This window comes from Atractosteus spatula, chromosome 11, assembly GCF_055471065.1.
Source record: "Atractosteus spatula isolate fAtrSpa1 chromosome 11, fAtrSpa1.hap1, whole genome shotgun sequence".
Taxonomy (NCBI): Eukaryota; Metazoa; Chordata; class Actinopteri; order Semionotiformes; family Lepisosteidae; genus Atractosteus; species Atractosteus spatula.
Window position 1 is genome coordinate 48,031,331 of NC_142716.1, and position 22,509 is coordinate 48,053,839.

At 46.4% G+C, this 22,509-nt stretch overlaps 1 protein-coding gene across 5 annotated transcripts in view; it reads left to right on the plus strand.

The window, feature by feature from the left end:
* Window positions 1-22,509, plus strand: part of rptor (regulatory associated protein of MTOR, complex 1) — a 142,011-nt gene that overhangs the window by 16,955 nt on the left and 102,547 nt on the right. The window lies entirely within an intron of this gene.

Consider the following 22,509-nt stretch of genomic DNA (forward strand, 5'->3'; position numbering starts at 1 on the left):
GTTTTGATTTGCTTAACAAAGAATTGCTTGACAGATGATGTGTTGGTTGGTCTGTGCGGCAGCCAGGTTTCAAGGTCCCTGTGTATTTATGTATGTGTGTGCCACCTCAGATTTGAGAATTGGACACTGTGCCAGTGGTACCAGGGCTGGAAGTTTAGTCTCATTGTACTTGCCATGGTGTAGTAGGCAGTGCTGGCTCCTTTGCCTGGACACCATATCCACAGTGTACCAGTCATAAATGACTCAGAGTTATGTATATGTGCGAGAGCATGCATGACCATGTGAGGCAAGCTCTTCACAGAATGGTTCGGTCCTTGTAAGGACAGCAAAAAAAACAACTGAGAAGTAAATTGATGTGCAGTCTGCCTACTCTTTTTTTTTTAAAAAAAAAAGGCTTGGCACAGAAATACGAGTCTTTATCTGGCACGTTAATGACTGCGGCGATCTTCTCCCCTCTGGGGTCTAGAACAGCGCATCCTTCATTTATGCTTAAGGTGAGCGCTAAGCACAGAAGGGCCATGCGTAGCTGCCGTAAGAGCGTCTCGTCGGATTGTGCCGTGCATCCGTGAGGTGCTCTCCGGTTGAGAAATACACAAGGCGGTTAAGTTCCCCCAGTCCCCCGTACTCTCTCTTGTTGTGAATGGGCTCCCTGGAGATTAGCTGTGAAAACAGTCATTAGTGGTCCAGACACTTTCCCGCAATCCGTATAGAGACGTGATGAGTTGAGTCGGAGTCCGCAAGGAGCTGCACACAGTACATCAGCAAAGCCCCATGTGTCAGACATATATGACAGACTGGCTCGGCACCTCTCCTACCTGCTGTGGTCTGTGTCTAACTAGGCTGCATTATCCCCACCCCCCTCCTTCTTGGCTGTAATGTCAGATTCGTATTTATTCCAAATAAAATAAAAAGAGAGGGTAGTGTGTGCAGTCTTCTGTGCACTCCAACTCGATTTTTTCCCCCATAGTTCATTATTGGCCAACAGCATCCTTTAAAATTCATTTTATGCTCTGCATTGCACCATAAGGATAACAAGCCAAGCACCGAATGCTTTTTTTCAGTAACAGGAGCTGGAGGGCTTGTTTTGAAACCTTTAAATATTTTTCATATCAGTTCTGAAAGGCATTGCCTTTATGTCTGCAGCTATAACCACAGTGGAAAAGCTTTACTTGGACCACAAGCCTTTTTTTTTGCAAAGAAATTTGGCACCAAGGCGCACGTGTCTTTCAATTGCTGTATTGCTGCTGTTGGACTGAAGCCTGTAGCAAAGTTACCCTTGTGTAAGGTACTAGAGGTAGACAAAGGATTTTGTAATGCATTGTTTTTTAATTTTCTTTTATTTCTGGCATGTTTTTTGCATTTTCTGTTTTGTACCATCTTGTATCTTGATGAGAATACATTCTTTTGATTACTTTGGCACTAAAGAATACCCTAGAAATCTTGGGAAGAGCTGTGACAAGGCTTTATTGATGTTACTGAGCTGTCAGTAGGGATGGATTGAGTAACAAACACCTGTACTAAGCTTTATATCTGCGGATGGGTGTGCTGATGCTGTATTATTACGAACTGTGTTCTGTATCCTTTGCAATTTTAAATAGCAAAAACCCTTTCTTTGATGTCTTCTCTTGGCTGCTGTTGGCAGTGGCCTTCTTGAAACTCATGCATTTCTGTTTGTCTTCAACACTCCTCTGCATTCCTAGGCAGGGGTAAGCAAGCTTAACACTGAGAATCGTGGGAACTGCTCTCTCTTCTGTGTCTCTGAGCTTCTCCGTTACCCCCAGAATAGCCAGATCGCCAGCATTGCCCACATCTTCTGTCAAAACCCTGTTTTCTTGGGTGGTTCTGGGTCCTTTAAAAAAGCAGGACAGTGTGTTCTGGCTTGAGAGGGATGTTAGTGAGCAACATATCTTCACACGGTTTTCCGTCCGCGCCACCACGGTCATCCGGGCACCGGAACAAGCAGCTCAGGGTAGGCCTGCCCTCGGGGGCTGGGCTGTGCCAGCTCAGGGTAGGCCTGCCCTCGGGGGCTGGGCTGTGCCAGCTCAGGGTAGGCCTGCCCTCGGGGGCTGGGCTGTGCCAGCTCAGGGTAGGCCTGCCCTCGGGGGCTGGGCTGTGCCAGCTCAGGGTAGGCCTGCCCTCGGGGGCTGGGCTGTGCCAGCTCAGGGTAGGCCTGCTCTCGGGGGCTGGGCTGTGCCAGCTCAGGCCAGGGCTCTGGCTGCGCTGAGAGCAGGTGCTTCTCTTTGATGGAGGAGGACCGGCAGCTGCGAACACTCTTGGCCTCCTTTTCTGGCTGCAATCTCAAAGTCCGGTTCTGCCTTCCAGCCCTGCTTCCCCGCCCCCCTCCCTGACGCCTGTTCTTGGACAGCGGGTCTGGTGGCTGAGGGCGAATCAAAGAGATGGCAGGGGGAGGAAGAGTCTCTGCACCTCCCAGTGTCATCCAGGTGGTGTGTCAGTGCACGTAGGTGTGTTTGTTTGCCTGTTTTAAGCACTGGCTGTGTTTTCTTTCTTCTTCTGTCATTCCGGTCCTGCGTTACTGGTACCTATTTCCCTAAGCTCTGCCCCCCCTCTGCTCCTGCTTCCTGGGGGTGGGGGTGGGGGGCACTCTGCTGTGCTGACAGCTGCCTTTTGATTAAGAGGCAGAGAGGAAGCAACGCCTTCACCTTGGCAGGGATTTCTTGGCTGGCTGGGCAGCAGCCTGATATACAAGCTGGAGACTAATTTTATAATGGTTTATTGCTTTCTGTTGACACTGTGCATTATGTTTGCAAAATGGCTGTTACAGGGCCGCGAAAGAGTTGGCCAACCCACAGTAACCCCATAAATAAGTTGTTGTTGTGATCTCCCCAGAAAGAGAACAATGACCTGTGCACTGCAGTTGCCTTCCGAAGCGTTATTTCAGCAAAAATCTGATTTGAGTATCCTTGGTGATGGTTTCTCTGCTGGAAATGGGCATGTCTGTGCTGGGCTTTTATTTTTCTTTTACAAATTCCTGCTGTGTCTTGCAATTGGAGTTTCAGAGTTTCTGAGACCTGGGTTGGTGTTCAGACCCTGGCAACATCGGGGGAAATATCTGCAGCCCAAATTGCCTGCTTAAAGGTGGGGGAGCAGCACATTACCTTTGTATGGAAATGCCGCCCAAGGAGGAGACTCTGCTTTGCAGCAACTGCTCGCCTTCTCGGTATTTCATTTCTCCTTTTGCTCTCATTCCTTCCACCAGAGATCTCTTAAAAACGGTGTTTGATTTTAATTGCTCTGGAGAAACAAGATTGCATAGAGCAATTTTAATGAGTAATAGGTCTGTTGGTACGGCTGTTTTCCCAAACTCAAGCGAACAGCAGCATTGTGATTGCATTCAGTTCATCATTCCTGTGCTTGCGCTTGTGTCTCTGCACTCCTGTGCAGTGCAGTGCGGGGGTAAGCAAGCTTAACACTGCAAAGAGTGGGTCCGGCAATCACTTCTGTCTCTCTGAGCTTCCCACTTCCCTCAGAACAGCCAGCATTTTCCACATCCTGTGGCGAAACCATGTTTGCTTCAGTGGGTTTGGGTGCATTAGAAAACAGGCCAATCGTTTTTGACTTTAGAGTAATGATATTCAGCTGCATAGATCTTGGCACGTGCCAGATTTTAGGATTCTTCCGATGAGGCAAGCACTTAAGAGGCAGCTATTCAGAATGACATTACCTTTTTAACAGCCGTGCGGCAGCTTCAGTTTTTTTTTCCCAGCCAGGCTGCTGTCGAACTTGTAGCTGAATTATTTATCAGTGCGCTCCCGCTGAAATATTTCTCCTGATTAAATTTAAGACTTTGTTTTATTGCTGAGGCGATGTATAAATCGCGGGGAGAGGGAAGAGAGGAGAGGGGCGATAACGCTTCTGCTAAGACTGCAGTGAAGATGAGATTTTCTCCCTCCCTGTCCGGCCTCAGTGGAAGAGGTCCTCGCCCCTGGCGTTGGGGGTGGGGGGTGGGGGGGTATATAAACCGGAAGGGCTGCAGAATAATGGGATCCCACTTGTCTGCAACAGCCTATTACTGTTGTCAAGAATAAAAAAATCTGCTCCCCAGCTTTCGGTGGCAGAGCTGCAGGTGCTGGGCTGACAGATCAGAACAGCTGATCAAGTAGAGCGAAGCCCAACTCTCAGAGACCTTCCCTGACAGCAGGTGTTAAGAGGTTACCACCAGCCTTCAGGAAGCCTTCCCAGTTCCTTTAATTCTGGAGGTGATTTGTCAGGCGATATCAGACTGAGACATCTGTTAATCTGAGGGATATATCGGTGGTCTTTGAAGTCTTTAAGCAGGCTCATAACCTGAATTTGATTGGAATCTGCAGTTAAACAACATTGCCCTCATGGTTATGAGCTCTGCCTAGTGCTTTCAAAGTATTTCATTTTATTGTTCAAGTATGTATCGCCAGAATAAACAAAACTCAGAAACACACAGTACAAATAACCGATGTTAAAAACCGTGTGCACCGAAGATTAAAAAAAACCCTGCCGAAACCAAGTTTCCAGAACCAAATCTATAGCATAATTAACAGAATCACTCACGTCTCGCCCCTGACTTCGTAAAGACTGCTTCACTGCATCTTTGGGCCAGTCGGGGTGTCAGCAGTGCAGGATTATTGACGGACCAGAGGACCTGCGTTAGATCAGCGTGCCCTTTCGACGCTTATCAGCACATAAGCGTCGTGCACTTCACCTTCACATTAGTCAGTGTTTACCACTGTGAATTGGCAAGTAGTTGTAACAAACTGCAGGCAGAGAAAGGTCAACAGCTCTTTGTCTTGTTTTAATTGTAGGCAGACCTTTCCCGAGCTCTCCTCTGTTTCCGTCAAGAGTCGCAGGTAACAAGTTACACGGGGCTCAGGATGACAGCGCCGTTGCTTGGGGGAGGGGGCTTTGCCAGGCTCTCGTTCGCTGTTTATTTTTGGGGCTTTTTTGTGTTTCTTTGTCGCCGCGTGCGCAGGACCATGTGTGGGTGGCAACCGGTAAATCCTTTGGCACCTACAGCCAGTCCCAGCCAATGAATAGCAATCAGCCTGAACAGACCAGAACACATTAACACTGGCAGAGTAAGGCTGTGGGCTGTGGCGCCCCCTGGGGGTTTAGTCGTGCCAGCGTGAGGTAATGGAGGATGAGCTCGACAGTGGCCCAGGTGCAACTGTAGGTAGAGCCCCTGCAAGGAGTGATTCTGCTGCTCACCTGAGAGTCTGCAGTGAGCAGTGCAGCTACAGGCCACTGTGCATCACACGTCTATGTAATAAATATTCAGGGACAATTAAGCCCTGTACTGCTTTTACTATCATAGAGGGCTGAAGTGGAAAATTGCTGTTCTGAATTTTGGACAGTGAATACAGGATGCAGAGCGGTTGATCGACAAGTCCTATTCTTTGCTGTTCCCTAGGGTAGGGATTTAGAGCATGTTTAAGCTGAGCGTTCGTGAGCTGTCTGTCTGCATTTTGCAATTTCCGAACCCTTGTTTAATCTTTGAACTACATTAATTACTGCAGAAGAACTTAGTTCTTGACGTTTTTTTCAAGTATGCAGTACTGGTACTTGGTGTGCAATCAATCCCTGTGGTCGAGCTGTAGTTCTGTAGTGCCCGAAACTCATCTCCTTCTTCAGCACTGGTGTGCAGAAGAGCTCTCTGCTAAAGCCCACCGGTGTTCAAGTACAAGGGTGCGATACTTCGAATTGGCTGAACATTTTCCTTTTATATATAAAATCGGAATGAATAACACGTTAATGTTGGAGGTATTTACTAAGTTCCTTTGTTCTGTGTCTCTAAAAGACATAATGTAAAAATATTTATGAGCTGTTTGACAGTAAATATTTACGGGAGGCTGTCATTTCCTGAACAATGCCTAACACTTGTATTATTCGTTGTGCTAATGCGTCTCTGGCAGTCTTGTCTGAGATTGCCCGGTATCTTTACACTAATGAGCTTGTGAAACAGATGGATGGAACTGAAACTGTTGAGCTTGCAACGCGTTTGGCTCGGCATTTTTATTTTTTTGTCATTTTTACCCCCTTTTCTTATTTGAGTTTTTAAGTGGTATTTACTGGTGAGGATTGGGATATGCAAAACGAGATGCCTTGGAACGAACCCTCCGCTGTTTGGATTTCTGGGTAGCCTGGTGGCGCGCGCACGTGTGTGTGTGAGAGAGAGAGTGAGGTCCCAGGCTGGCGCAGTGTGCGTCTGCCTGCACAGTTAATGACATTGAGATTGCTGGTGGGAGTGAGACCCTCTCTGCATTCTGCTGCTGTCATCCCTTGCAATCTGGCGAGGGCACTGTATATGTTAATAGGCATATATCAAAATTCCTCGTTGTTTCCTCTGTGCTGTGAAAGAAAGGCAGTGAATACATTCCATTATTACAGACCGCTTGGTAGTACTTCTTGTGCCGGAGACAGACTCTCCTACTCTTTGGCTTAAGGGTGGGTTGTATAAAACAGCTTAAGTATTGGCCTTATCTATTTATTTTGCTTAGATTTTCTTTTCATGTTTTTTAAAGTGATACTCCTCAATCTCGAGTCACATTTTAAGGGAAAGCTGAGAGAAAGTTCAACTTAAAGTGGTCTGTGTATCCTAATAAGTTCTGTGGGTGACTGTACTGCCAAGATCCCAGAATTACACCTTTACACCTCATAAGTGTAAGTTCTGTGCACATAAATGCACAGTAGACCTCCATGCACTTCAGACAGTAGATTGTTATGACTACTATGCGTGTTCACCTTTTCCTTTAAATATGGAGAGCGCTGTGGGAGCACTGTAGTGAGCCTGCTGTTTGCTGGGCACAACTGAAGAAGGCTCCACAGCCGAAACATTGTGTTTCTTTTCATTTTTTCCCCAGCATGGAATAAATCTTTACTTGTTCCTTTACAGCTAATACACATTTCATCTGTTTATCTGTGTAAAGTGTACCTTTCATCATAATACTACACTATGTACTCATTTTGCAGGAGGTGAAATACCAGTTAAACATATCCACTGTTTCTAAGTAATATGAAACTCCTGCACAGGCCTGTATGATTTTTCAGTATGGCTGCAGTGTTGCGTCATAATTTAAACAGTCAATGTATGGCTGTGTCTGCCATTATGCAGGAACTAGTACTTGTGTATGGGTGTTAGCCCAAGTGCTATGCCAGAAGCAGAGATCTGGGATGCAAGTCACCCGAGTCGCTTCAGTCACACTAAGCCTCTGCGCCCACCCAAAGCCGATTAATTTACTCCTAAGTTACCAACTGCCTGGCACGAGATCTCTTTAAAGTCACTGCTCTGAAACCCTGTGGTTCTGGTGAAGGATTGCACTGCCGCCTACATGGAGTTTATTTGTCTTTCCCCTACCTGGGCACGTCTGGGCTCTGCGCTGTCTGGGCTCTGCGCTGTCTGGGGTGTGACTGTTCAAGGGGACGGGGCATGCGAAGCCTGCAGCCCGCTTCCTCTGTCGTTAAACACCCGAGTGACATGTTAATTCAGCAAATCAGCCGTTTCCCTGCCATCACCTGCTGGGAGTTCCTCTGATTCAATCAAAGGCATTTTCATGAAAAGGTTTCTCTAAGTGGCTTATTGGAATTGGGTAGAGGAAGATAATTGCTGGCTCCAACAGTGTCCTGAAGCTTGTGCATCATTTGCATTCTCTAGTATGTAGGAAACTAGCAATGCCTTCATGCTTTTTTTTTAATTGTCTTGGAAGGAGAGGGTTTAGAATAGTTATTTACTAGGGGAATAACCGTCTATACGAAAAAATAATATTCACACAATACGAGCATCACAGAGTATCCCAGAGCTTGAGGAGTCAAGGCTTTGTGCCAGAATTCTGCCTATGCTGCTGGCAGACTCTTAAAGGTGTGCTTTTTATCCTTTAGCAACAGAAACGCTTCCCCCTTCTCTTTTCACAGTTTTCTCAGTAGTAAGAATTGTTTTCTGTGTAAATATTTAATAAGCTGTAAATCGAGGATTCGCTCGAATGCAGATCCACAGAATTATTTGGCACTCATTTGTCTGCCTCAAAGAAGACGCGCACAGGAATGTTCCCAGAATGTCTGCGTGCCATCGTACCGGTGAGCCGTGCTAACATGCAAACACAGAAATAGTTACAAGGGAGATGAGGCCATTTAGCCCTTCTGGTAGTTAGTGGCCTCAGCCACATGGCTGGGCAGCTTGTTGCACACTTCCATAGCCCTTAAGGTGAAGAAAGGCTTCCTGTTCTATGTTTTTAATGCACTTCAGACTAGTTTTATCTTTTATCCTCTGGTTGGTGTTTTTACTGTTGATTCTGAACAAGGCTGCTAGGTGGGGTTTGTCAAGCCATCTGAGGATTTTGAGCACTTGTTTCAGGTAGGCCTGTTGTCTTCTCTGTTCAAGGCTCAGATCCAGTCTGAAATTCGAGCTTTTTTTAGTGATTGTTGGAGTTTTAAAATAATTTTCTTTAATGCATACAATTGTGGGTCTCAAAGTCTACATTTCCGACATTTAGTGAACATTTTATTGTTTACTTGGTTTTTAAACAGAAACAGAAAGTAATGGAATCCTGGAGGGACTGAATAACTTATTTTAGGAAAGGTTTTTGAAATGAGGAAAATCACAGCGTTTGGGCTTGCATTCGAAAACCTTAATTGCAGGCTTGACAGTTCTTCCTTCTCGTAAATAAAATTACAGACACACTTTTATTTGTGGGTGTCTGTACTCATTTCTGAGCAGGTTGAAGAGTGGGGTGGGGGAATATATTGAAGATGTTTGATCATCTTGTAGGCCGAGTGTCTTTTGTCTAGCATTTGAAATGTTTTTTTTTTACGGGTTGTACATTTGCCTTCTCTTTTGGTGTTTTCGTTGACATATTTACAGCTTCAAAACAGTGTGGAGAAGCGATATAAAAGCAGATAGAATGTATTTATAGTACAAGTGTAGGGTTTCAGTCAAGGGATGTTATGTTAAAGTTACAATGCACCGCAAGACCTTAAGTGGAATATTGCGTACAATTTTGTAATAGAAAAAATTATTGGTGCTCTGGACTCATCCTGGTTAAAAAAGGGTCAATTCCAAGGAAGGGTATACAAGTGTCCTGCTCTGACAGGTTAAAAAAAAAGCCCAGTTGTTTTAGTCTTGATCGGAGAAGACCAGAGAGGACCTGGGTCAAGTCTCAAAATCCTCAGAAGTTTTGACAGAGTGACCTGTGTGGATTTCAGAGTGAATCAGGAGGGAAACACTAATCGCAATTCATGAGCTGGAAATAGAATGAAGTGGGTTTAAAATGGAGAACAAGAGACGCTTCCCTACCCAACTTGTTGTGTGAGTCCGGGACAAGCTGACAAGCTGCCCAGCCAAGCTGTTAAAGCCGATACAATGGCTTCTTTTAAGGAGCTGCTAGATGAGATCTTTGGATCAATTAGCTACTTGGAGCTAGGTGATCTAGATTGGCGGAATAGCCTCCTCTCGTTTGCGACCTGGCGTTATTGCGTTAATTTTTCCTCCGTCAAACACAATCGCAGATGTCACTGTAAGGAATCCGAGAGGCATCGCTCCACCTCTGCCCCAGCTGTGTTGTGCTTGGAGATCTCCAAGCAGCAGATAATGGGCCCCTAGCGGCCGTCTCCGAGCAGTATCACGGGCTTTCGTGACGGTGGGGCATGACCAGAGTGAGTTGTTGCAGGCATTCGTTTACAAACGTGGTTATAATTCAAGTGGGGAGAAAGAGGGGCGGAGGAAACGACGTTTCTGCTACGGAGCCTCTTCAGCTGTGAAGGGAAAGGAGGGAGACAGCAGGAGTGTGCGCGGCAGAGAGGTGGGGGAGGAGGATGAGAGAATGTTGGAAGGGCGGTGAGACTGCCCAAAGATATTGAAACCTGAGAGACAATTACAAGTACCGTGTGATCTGTATTTTTATACGTGTGGAATGGTTGCGTCGGCTCCTGTCCCAGTTCCAAGCTCTTCATGGTGAATTGTCGGTATTCTGTCAGTAATCTTGCTCGGCAAGCTCCAGTTGAGAGACCCTGCGTGGAACCGAAGTCGGTAGTGCTGGAAGGTCAGGTTTATGGGCGCAGCCCTAATAATATCAGTGTTGGTGGAAGAGGAGGCATTCTCATTCAAATCAAGAATGAGAATGCATCTGTATGCAAATATTGATACCCCCCACAAGTGAATAAGTTAGTTCATGGTTAGAAAGATTTGTTTAGCTATTAGATTTAATATTCATCAAATTAGATTTAATTAGTCAAAAAAAATACTCTGGCTCAGTTAACTCCCCCGAGATGCCTGGGCATTTGCACACAATGCAAAAAAGCAGAAGGGAAAAGTGACATTTTATGCAACCGCTAATGCTATTTATACCGATAGGTCTTTCAGGGCTTTGAGTTGTGTGGAAAAGGCTTCTCACCTGATACCTTGGCTGATTTCATGAATGGGCTAGAAGTGATCTTTGGCTCTATTAACTAATAACTACCAAATAGGCTGGATGGGACACATGGTCTCCTCTTGTTTGTCCTGTGGTTGTGTTTCTTAGCTCTTCTAATGCACCACTGGGACATATACGCAAAGAGCATTAGAGGGTTCTGGTGATGAGCCGGTCCATATGGTGATACTAAACTCTCTGGGAGGCAGTCAGGCCCTTTGGGATAACCTCTGTCCTTCTTAACCTCTTTAAATCTTCTGTGGCTTTAGGTTTTGTTTAAGCACCGGTGAAGTTAAACAACATATCATCTGAATTGTACGCAAGTGACTCGGCAAGTGGGAGTGTTGCCAGAGTGTGGAGAAGTGACTTACCGAGTGATGTGGGCAGCTCTCCAGCGCCAGGCTGCCTGAGCAAGTCAGAAGCTGTCTTGGAAGAGGCAAGGTGGACCTACCCTCTGAATGAAAGCAGAAGTAGTAAAAGCTTGGTTCGTTTGGGCACCATTTGGGGGGGGGGTCCCGATGATGACCACAAGATCCTTAGTAGCAAATGCACTCAAATGAGTTTCGCACCAGGACCACTGGGGAAGCACGGTCAGTCACAGAACTCCTGCAAACACATGTGTAAAGGAGCTGTGTAGGGAATGCTGGCAAGTACACACACACACACACACACACACACACCCTAATTAATCCAAACTGATGTTTTCTGAGAAAATTAGGAACTTCGTTTTATCCCGGGGGTGTTATTCCCAATCTCTCCTTTGATCGTCGGCTCCTAACTCTAGTGCCTTTGAACCGAGGACCCTTTATGATTCAAAGCTTCCCCATTAGCTCGTTCTGTGACCCCACCACTTATAAATCATCACTGTTCACACGTTTCCCACCCGTCGTTCCTTAACGGTTCAGGTTAGTCTGTCGGATTTTTTTAAAGGGGGGTGGGGTTGAATCTGAGATATTATCGAATCCTTCTAATCCACATTAGGCACCTTTAACTACTCAACTTTATTTTTGTGTCGATGCTGCAGGATGGTTAGTACCATACTCAAGTACAGGACAGGATACCGAACCCCCATTCCAATAAGTTACCTCGGGGTAACAGTGTTTCCAAAGTGTGATTTGAGTATTGTCAGTAGTGTTCTCTCCAATATCCCCATAGTGCTCAGACATGTTTAGTGCAGAAGCTTTCCAGATTCACGGACATGGAGCCTGCAGCTGTATTATCACTGCCTTCTCCATCAGTAATACCTTGTGTTTTGGAGCAAGAAAGTTATTATGAGGTAATCTAGTCCCATGATTCTGGGCTTCTTTTTCGTGCTGAAATACCAGGATTGGAAAACGCACAATCCCAGGATTTTGGGATACTGCCAGGAAACTCAATTTTGAATATTAATTGCTCCAATAAAACCAGCAGGCGGATGTCTGTGTTCTGGGTTGAACCTTACATGGCCATGACTAATTTACATATCTAACAAGTGTAGCATTTTTGCAGTCTCTTTAAGTCTGAATGCACAGTGGAGCGTCATGAAAGCGCTAAATGCTTATTCATCTTTCACATTCATGCTGAGCATTGCTATGTCGTGTATTGGCATGGGTTCTAAATTTGCACATTTGTAAACGTGCGTGGTGGACAATGGCTCTTAGTTCCTAAATTTCGTTTGATTTTGGACTTGATTTAAAAGATAATTTAGTTTCAATTTAATTTTTTTAATTTCATATGATTGTTTTTAGTTTGTGACCCAAATTAAACCACAGAATGAGTTACAGATTGGATAATGCCTTTCTTAAAACAGGTATAGAAATGTTATATTGTACTCGTACCAGCATTGCACAGGGCATTGTAATATTTGTGATAAAGTCCAGAAAGCACGAGGGTCACAATTGTTCACATCACTGCAGTTAGAATTCTGCAGATCCTCCTGACACAGATTACACATGCCTCCTGCAGTGTGCTGTGAGGTTCTGCAATTCAGTCATTGAGTTTGAACTCCAGTCACATTAAAAGAGTGGTTCAGTTTCAGGGGTATTAAAATTCAACTTGGACGTTTTGACTCCTCAGTAGTGTGCACAGAGTCCAGTTTACCGCATGAAACCCTCATGGTGTATAAAATGATCAGAGCGAAACCATTTCTGGAGGGTGGCAATCAGGCCCGGTTCTGAACAGGCCGAGTACTAGTTCTGTTTTGATGGAATAACTGTTGTCTACTTAAGCCAAGGCTTGGTATTTGGGAAAGGGGAGTAAACACCGATCCTGTTGCTGAAGAAGATGCCACGGACCATTTGGATTTTTTTTTGACCCATTGTGGTTGGTGATGTAGCCCTGTTTGAAAACAAAGACTTGCCAAACGACCTGGAAGAAATGAAGATAAAATTAGAAGAAATGACTGTTAAAACAGCATCCAATTGAAGGCACGGCCGATCCTCGTGACTCCTGTTGACGAGTATTAAAGGAGTCCGAATGCCAGTGTTTTGTGCTGAAAGGCTTTGCCATGGCGGAAAGCCTGTTTTTCTCAGATCCATGTGCTTCAATAAGTGTAGGGTATGCCCAGTCTGTCTCTGAGGGGGTCAAAATAAATTGAAAACGGGCCACTCGTCAAATCTAAAGCAATACCAGAGTAATTATAATTTTGAGTGGCAAACATAAATGTTTCTGTGGACAGAGGGGGTGTCATGAATGAATAGAATCCAGTAAAGGGGTTTGAAGTTTCTGTCTTTTGTTGCCACCTGTGAGCACAGGTGCAGGTAGGTGAAGAAGATGGGTGGATGTCGGCCTCGATGTCTTAATTCTGGCAGTGGTCTTAGTTGCTTAGTGTCCTTCAGCATTGCGTGCACGGGTGTTCCGAAAGTTCACAGTTAAACGTTTCGCATCTCTGAAACGTCTTCAGACTCGGTGTCAGCTTGGAGGGCGCCTGGGCTTGAGTCTGAGATGCCACAGGGCTTAGAGGTAAGGGGGAGGTTTGTTGCCATGTATTTTTACCCCTGCGTGTGGCGAGACGCATGTCCAAATTCGATTACGTATAATTTAGCAGTAGGAACTCAGGGTGTCTCAGTTATGGGTATAGCAAAGCTCAGCCCATCTGTTGGTTTTTCCTTAAATAGATCCCCTATGTAGTTCACTTTCTAAAAGCCATCCAAAGAAAAAACTGTTTTGAATAGTCCAAAATGTCCTCTGTGCTGCATTAAGGAGGCTAAGAACCACTGGCCTGGGATGCCTTTCCAAATCTTGTTAAGGCATTTCCTTCGGTGGCCTGTTCCTTGGGGCATCACGTGACCCTTCTTGTTTGTTTCGCCAGCTTTTACATGTCCTTGTCGTGAGAGCTGAAGGTTTGGCAGTATTAATCACTCCGCAGTCTTTTCCCTGGAAAGAGTAGAGCAAACATGGCTGTTTCCGAAAGCCACCGTTCCAGGAGCGGTTTCTTAAATAACTCGGTCAGAAGTTTCCACGATGCTGTAACTCACCTGTTTAGGGAGTAGTGTGTAAAATGAGGAGATTGCCATGTAAAACCGATCATTCAGTGATGACCACTGTGTGTGCTGTCAACGTCGGGGACAGAGCCTGTTCCGTCTTCTAAGAAAAGTGACTGCAGACTATGGTCTGTCAGTGTTGTGGAGATGGTTTTGTTACTTTCTCTTTAAATCTCATTTTAATGATTGAAACAGGGACAAGGAACTGTAGTTGCTTTCTTGGTGCTCAGTATATATTTTAGAGTTTTGGAGATAAAATTTAGATTTAGTAGATTTGCTTGCCCTCTCGTTATCCGCAAGGGTTGGTCTAATCATGACTGTTTAAGCTGTGTCCTGCTATTCCGAATGCACTTGTTTTATTCTGGAGAGGAATGTCCTTGCCCTAGGCTGCTGGGCATTCTGCTGAGCCTGCTACTTCCTGTACAGCATCGCAGTGTATCTGTAGTTCATCCTTCTGAAGCCATAACCCGAGGAAGGAAATATTAGTCTTGGGGGATATTGTGTGATTCAGTTATGATCTCTGCTTTCCTTCATTTCTGACTGTGTTTTTGAGATAGAAGTCCTTCGTCGTTATTCTGCTTGCTACCGGCAAACAACTTTTATACTTGATTGAACAGAGAGAGTTTCAGGCTGTGCTGAAAAAGTACTGCTTATGTTAATACTATGTTCATTTTTCATGTAATAATAAGAATGGCATTAAAGCCTGTATCAGGCTCTGTTGATGTGAAGCAGTTTTCAGTGTCTACAGGTGAAAGACGTATCTGTGGCTACTGCTGCTCTTACTGCAAGGCCTCATAAGACCCAAGCTCAAGGAGGCTCGGTAACCTTCTCCGAGTGATGCACTGGTGGAGCCAACTCTTGAAATGGAAAAGCAGCCTTTTTTTAACAGGCATCTTTGTACCAAATAAGAACTGCGTGTCCCCTGATGGCTGCTAATTTGGTGGCTTTCGGTCTTGTGTAGGCTCTGTTCTCAGCCCCCCCTACTTTTTCTTTGGCGCTGCTTGGCTCACACTGCCTTGATTCCTGCTAATTCGGCACAGAGATGTTGAGGGAGGATGCAAATTGCTGCCTCTTGCAGATTACTGTTTACGTGTTTGTGCCACTGTGTGTACAAATGAAACAGCCTTGTTTGTGTTGTAGCAAATTAAGGGGCACCGCAGCAAGTAAATTCTTGATTGCTTTGCCTGTTGTCTTGCTCTGAACAGAGAAGGCTTATCCTTCAGACCTCAGACTGGTTATCATTATTGCCTTTGCCTCCCTTTGCGGTTCAGAAAAGGGGAGATTCATTATAGGTGCCGCCTCGGGAAACCCATTTATCTGAGCTGATTTCTTTGTGCACCTTTTCAGAGAGGTGCTGTTTCAATAAAACCCGTGATCCCCCTGAGAAGGACCCGTTGGTGTTTGCTGTAAGGAGGAGAGGGGGTTTCACCAGATTCCTAGCTGTTGGTCTTGATTCCCTGACCTGTTCCCTCAGCAGCCCTGGAGTGCACCATGCCCCCCTGTGCCCACAGAGTGGGGTTGGCCAGGGCACTAATCCCTGCAGCTGAAAATAGAGGAAAAGGTAGTTTTTCTTACAGCCTTCTCTCCACGCAGTGGCACGGTGAAATTAATGCTCTCTGCAAGATAAGGTTATAAACAAGAAGATGTCAGCAGGACAGTAATACTGTTCTTTTAGCACCTGGTATGTTTAAAAAGCAGGAGCCAGGGGCTGTAACTTAAAGTGGGCCTGGAGAGACTGGTTTGAAAGAGGAACTTAAATTATAATGGTCTTGCTTTTGCCCATGGAGATGTTTTGTTGACTTTGCTTTGTGCAGCAGTGGGTTTAAGACAAATAATAAATCTGGACTGAGCATTTTTACTCACATTTTAAAGGCCGTAGTGTTGCGGAGGGGGTGGGATGACGCCCCCCCCCCCCCAGTGTTAGAGGTGTTGTGTGACGAGCAAAAGAGCAAAGGCAGAGGAAAAAAAAAAAGAACTAAAATGAAACCATTTCTTTCAGAGGACTTTTTTTTTTCCTGCAAAGCATCACTGTCTTCTCAAAATCAAATCAAATCAATGAAAACAAATCCTGTCTGTCTCTGAGCTCTAGCTAAACATTCTTGTTTTCCCTGATGTTCGCCGGAGCAGCTGTCCAGCATCTCAACTCCCAAACATAACCAGACCTTCGGATTTAAATTCTCCCCTTTCCTCGCCACTGTCTCTTTCTTTATCTGTCTTTGTTTCCAGACTTTCGGAGATGCCTCTCACCATCTCGCTTTCACCTTTCCCCTTAGCGCCCTCTTGCTCAGGGGCTGTGGGCTCCCCCTTTCCCTCTTTCCATTTCTCTTGTCTGTTTTCCCTCCCTCTCTCCTGCCTCCTCTGGCTTCCCTGAGCCTCCTCTGCCCCTCACTGCACCACGCAGCCCAGAGAGATGCAGTTCAGGCTCTTGTATGTTGGCCGACCCTGGAACTGTAAGCTACCCAGCTGCACAGTTCAGGAACATAAGACAGGTTCTCCATGAGAGGAGGCCAGTCTGCCCATCCAGAGCATGTGGTAGCCAGTTGCTAATCAATCTAGGGATCTCATCCACCTGTTTCTTGAAAGCAGCAAGGGGATCAGCTTCAACAACATGGCCAGGTAGCTTGTTCCACACTCCCACAATGCTTTGTTCCCTATTTTTAATGCACTTTCATATGGTAGTAGTACTCCTTTTTTCCAACAGTCATGTTGCTTGTTCATGTTTAATATCAAAGCAGTTGCTTTGAACACTCTTATCCCCCCTCCCTATAGCAGATGGCTCACTTGAGTTGACCCACAGGCCACTCTGGGATGCTTGTCGTTTTCCTCGTGGGCTCGCTAGAAATGAGCCGTGAAGCCGTATAGAGTCTCGAGGGGAACCTGAACCTCTGGAGGTGTGTGTGTGGGGGGGGGGATGCTTGTCGTTTTCCTCGTGGCCTCGCTGGAAATGAGCCGTGAAGCCGTATAGAGTCTCAAGGGGAACCTGCACCTCTGGAGGTGTGTGTGTTTGGGGGGGATGCGTGTCGGACAGCTCTCTCCTCCACAGTGGGACATTCCCCTACTGCTCGCGAGCTGCCCGGTTGAACACCGTCGACCTTGAGGGAGCGCCGTTGCGTAAGAAGATTGATTTGCTCTCACCTTAAGTATGGGAGAGGAAAAAAAAGATGAGACACCACTCAGCTGGAATAGACGAGGAGCAGACCTTGTATCGGAGCAGAGCTGCAGCCTGTGCAGAGGGTAGCTCAGTGCTCTAGGGTCTATTTCCCTACAGGATATTTAATGTTCGGACATACGATGAAAAGCAATCTTGAGACTTTCTTACACTGGGTTCGCACAGTCCAGCGCAGAGCTCAGCAGATCATGGTGGCGTGTTCTGTATGTTTTAGATAAACCAAGAATGCACACAACCACCCTACCCTGTTCCTTGATGGAAGTGTGCTTCACAGAATGGTTGTAAACCATGGTGAAATAACGGTGGGGGAACAGAAAATGTGTAAAATTGCTGCAAACCTTGGGAGTTGCAAATCAAAGCGCACGTGAAGTTCAGCTGAAGTTCGTGCTCTGAGATTGCTGAAAGTGCGGAAGCGTTAGAGCAATATCTGCAGTGCTTTATTACTCCTGAGCCAGCACTGACCCGGAAGCAATGAGCACAGAAGAAACTGCTATTGAGATGGGTTCGATTCCAAATCACAGAAAAAATTAAAATCACGGACGCACCTTAGCCTTTTCGTCTTCACATTCCCAGAGTGCCCTTCTGGGACCTGTGCCAGGACAGAGCAGGCCGGAGCCCTATGGGACGAGGGGGCGCTGTCTGTCAGATCACACAAGGGGAAATTGCAACCCAGCAAGCTTGGGGGAGGGTGGACAAGCAGCATCTTGCGATCTTCCCCATGTGTCTTTTGACCTCACTCCTCCACCGCAGTGCCCCCAGCCTTGAGGAATGTGGGCCGACTTCACTGCGCTGAGATAGAGTGGCCCAGCTGGTGTCGACCCTGGGCGAAGGCGAGGGGGAGGGAATAAAAAAACGACGAGATAAAACAATTTCAGGAAGGTGAAACACTTGTCAGACATGTCGTGAGTAGCCCTGATACAGGCAGCAGAGAAGAAAAGGGCTAGCTGTGCACATCAGACTCCCCCCCCCGAATTGCTTGGCAGCTCATCGCTTTTACTGTAAAACAGAATAAACAGATGCTGGCATTTCACTGTGCTGTGGTTGTCTGGAATGCATTATGTATCTGCAGCGCAGGATAAGGCTCATAAACGAAGAAGCAGGGCCAGGTATAATGCCTTTAGAAATTGCTGCGCTAGACAGGCACAGCGGGGTTATGTAAAGTACAGCGGTGCACTATTGAGCACTGCTAATAATGCAGCCGAGGGCGTGAGTCGGTAATAGCTCTGACACCTGATGTGCGAAGGCGCATTCATCTGGGACTGTGTTCTCACAGCACAGAGGGGTGGGAGGCTTGGAAATAGCTCTGGCGAAGGACCACGGTCCATTGTGCTGTCCTGCTCTTTTCTCGACCTTTTCTGATGTGTCGGGTCTCTGCCCATGTCTCGATTTCTCTAAGGGACGCCCCGCTGGCTACCCCTCTTGTCTCTGGCCTTAGTGGAGTGGATGTTGCCGCAGAGGAAGTGGGGCTCTTTGTCCCGACGGGGGACTGCTTGCGTTGGTTCCCCACCTGACTTGAGCACGCTGGTGACGCATGGCCTGCGTGATGCATTATTCCGTCAGTGCGGCTGAATGAGCTCACCGGTGCTGTGGGATAATGGGTAGACAGTTATCAGGTTGGCTGTAAGACATTTTCCAAAAAAGCATACAGTTTTTTTCTAGGCTCTCCAGGTAAAGTAAGTTTAAAGAAATGCGTGTTGCCTGGGCACACTCATGCTTTGTAAGGCGCCGTCCTTCAGATGAGCTGTAAGACCGAGGTCCTGACTCTCTCTGGTCATTAAAAATCCCAGGGTGTTTCTCAGAAAGAGTAGGGATGTAACCCCGGCGTCCTGGCCAAATTTTCCCCTGGCATTGACCTATCATGGCCTCCTAAAAATTCCCCTCTCTGAACTGGCTTCATCACTCTGTTCTCCTCCCAACGGAGAGCTGGTGTGTGGGGAGTGGACTGGCGCACTCTGGCTGCTGTCGCATCATCCAGGTGGGGCTGCACACTGGTGGAGAGGATCCCCATTACCTGTAAAGTGCTTTGAGTGGAGTGTCCAGAAAAGTGCTATATAAGTGTAGGGAATTACTATTATTGTTGTTTTTATTACTAGTATTATTTTATTACATTAAATCTATGCCTTGGGTAAGGTAGGACAAAGCATCAGGTGCTGAAAAAGCCATGCCTCTTTTTGGGGGGGGGCAAAAAATGAGCAAAAGCTCATTGATTTCTCCAGGGCTCCGTTGTCCTCCTGCGATTGAAGTCCAGCGAAAGGTCACGGTGAAGATGAGGTCATGGCGCATGAGGGAACAAGCTGCAGCACACAGCCTAGATCCTCGATCTTAGATCCATCCCAGGGCTGTCATGGAAGTAGATAAATATGTCAGCCTTTCGGGTTTTTTTTCTTTCTTCTTGGGCATCCCAAGGACGTCGTGGCTTGGAAAGAATGTTTTGCTTTTTCGTTTTTTTCACCTGTCCCTGCTGGGGGAGGCAGGTGGATCCGCTCCACTCTCCCAGCCCGGTTTCTTGCAGAAATCCTGCTGCTGATGACCCGGATACCTCAGGCAGATTGCTGTGCGAGCCAAAGGTGCTGTGGAATGGAACAGCAGTGTACGTGGTGCCGCAAAGGTTCAAAATGATTGCAGAATAATAAATACCTGCGCTGCAGCGCGCTCGGAGAGGAGGATGCACATTGAAGTGAATTCGTTTGAAAGAAAAATGGGGATTGGGAACAGAGGAAGAAAGGAGTTAGGGTAAAGGAGGAAGAAGAGGAATACTTGGGGTAGGAAATAAAAGATAAAAGGTTAGGGAGAGGCCACTCCAGTTCTGAACCATTTGTGTCAATGCAGAATGACATTTACGAAAAAGTGCTCAGAATTTCAAAGTGTGTGTGGAAGATGAAAATAGCCATTGATTGTTAAGAAGGGCCTTTTACTGACAAAATAATGGAACAGGTTTGTTTTTCCCCTGGAGGACTCGGACATTTGCAATACCACTCACTCTCGGAGAATTTAGTCAATTATGTATTTGTGCTTTTGCCACCTTCCTCAGTCCTTGCCTGCCAGATGCCAATAGCAGTGTACAGAAGTGCTAACGACAATTACTGTAGGCTCAGCTCCTTTACCGATATAAACAGGTGTCAAATTACAAATGACAGGGTGCTTCAGTGTGTTTAATGCTGGCTCTGGGATCTGAGGAGACAGTCATACTTGGGGTGAAGGTATGGACAGATCTCTCTAACAGGTGCAACTGAAACAAGTTCTGAGGGCAGACAGTGCGACAGAATGCTGGTGTTGAAATATTCGTCTTGCCTTTGTACGATATTGGCCTTCTTTTTATTTAGGTGACAGGTGAAAATGTGGTTTACAGAAAGCCTTAAAAGCAGGTTATTTAGTGGTGCTATTTAAGGTTTAAACGTATACGTGTCTTTGGCACATCTGGTCACAGCTGTTGAAGTTCTGGGCCTCTAAGTCAGTGGTCCCATATCGTTATATACCACTTACTTTCTCTTTTGTAATTCTCTGACTTGTCCGTGTCCATGTAACTGTCCTACACACACTGTCCTTGCTGTGCTGTGCTGAGCTCAAGGGAAGTCCAGGACAAGCCTGTGACTGCACTCCCACTGTGGTCAGATGTGCGAAAAGGGCACAGCACAGTCACCCCTTGAGCGTCGACCGCCGTCCTCTCCCCTGCTGGAGCGTGATAGCGGGCCACCGCTGGAACACGCTGAACTTCGGGACCAAGGGAAGGAGCCGAAAGAGCAGAGCAGGAAGGACGAGAGAGAGGGAGACCGGGAGGGGAGCAGAGAGAGAGAGAAAAGGTGGCAAGCTAATTCATTTCACGACATCCCAGAAGTTCTCATCAAGTTGTAGTGTTAGAACTGTTTGTTTTTTTTTTTACTCGAGCTTGAGTGAAGATTCTCACTATGCCTTAGGATGCTTAAAAATGCATGAAGAGCTGGTGAACAGATTCTCAGCGTGTTACAAGATACCAGGAGAATTGCTGGATGTCCCTTTGTTTTGTATCTTTGTTCTGTTGTTATTTAAAAGACTGACAACAGTGGGTACTGTATTAGCAGCTCCTTGCTGTTAAATACCTTTTGTTGCAAGAATGAACTGGAAGGCACAGTTTCTTTCTGCGTGCAACCTTTTTAGCTTGGGGGCTCAGGGGTTGTGTGGTAACCACAAAGGAATCATATTGCACACCCCTACCCTGCAGGTGCATAGTTTTTCTATGTACTGCTATGAAGCCAGACTGCAGGAGCTCAGATATAATATTTTGCATTAAGCTTATAGATCACCAGTCAAATGCTGCATAGCACAATTATATGCATTATTTAAAGACACAATGACACATGACTTTGTACTGAGGCACTGAAGGTTCTGCTTTGAGATTGGCAGTTTTTTTTCGTAATCGCAGGCATGCTCTGTGCAGCACAGTGAGCAGCAAACTCTGAGGGGTGGCGTCGCCTGGGTTGTGACAAACTCGGGGTGGCGTTAAAAGGGGTTATGCGTGACCTGCATAGCAGTCCCACAGCAGCCCAGCTGGGAGGGTGGGGAGGGGGGGTTTTATGCCTGAGAGAGGAGCAGGGAGCCTGTAGAGAGCCAATAGCTGGAAGGGGACCAGCGTATCTTAGGAGGGAGTGAGTGGGAGAGCCAGCTGTGCTGCTACAACTCAGTGTAGCTGCTAAATGAGTGTGCCAGGGTGTATGCGGACAGTAGAGATAGCATGGGCAGTGCACACCCCAGCAGGCACAACAGAGGTGCCGTCACATACACAACACGCACACTCGCATGTGTGCTTGATAGGTGTTGCGAATACCCAGCTGCGTGCTTTATGTGGGACCTGTATATGGAATTAGTCAGTTCGCTGGGCTAGGGCATCTTAACTACTGATTCCTAGGAAGAATGGGGGCTCAGTCGACGTTAGAGAGCAGTTTCATTGACAAACACGTACAGATGAGTAAACTGCAGTTTTTCTTTCACTCGATAAATGAGGAAATAACCTGGTTTGAGACAGAGGATGCCAGTGGTGTAAAATGTACAAACGTGCCTCACAAGCGTTCAGAAGTGCAGTCATCCTTGAGACACGCCAGCTACACTAAGCTCTATTTTAGGTGCAGACGCACATCCCATGATCTGTTTGTCTTAAGATACAGCCCAAACTCTGCTGGGAGGCAGAAACTTGATTATTTTCCATTTTGTTCTGAGCCGAGGGCTGTTGTTTTTTTATAATTATGAGGTCGCAGGTGTCTCCTAGGTTGAAAATCCATCCTGGAGCCCCACCCCCAACTTTCTCCCAAATTATCCCCTTGACAGAGCACGAGCTCAGTCCCCAGTACAGTCGTGAATCACAGTCTCGCTAATGGCCCCTTCAGCGTATTGGGGTGTATTTATTAAAGTAATGGCGAAGGCTGCTGATGGGGAAGAGTGAATCATAAATGCTTCATTGTCCAGCTGCTCGCCTGCTCCAGTTCAGCCCATAAATCCTCAGCAGGTTGTGCCACTTTAA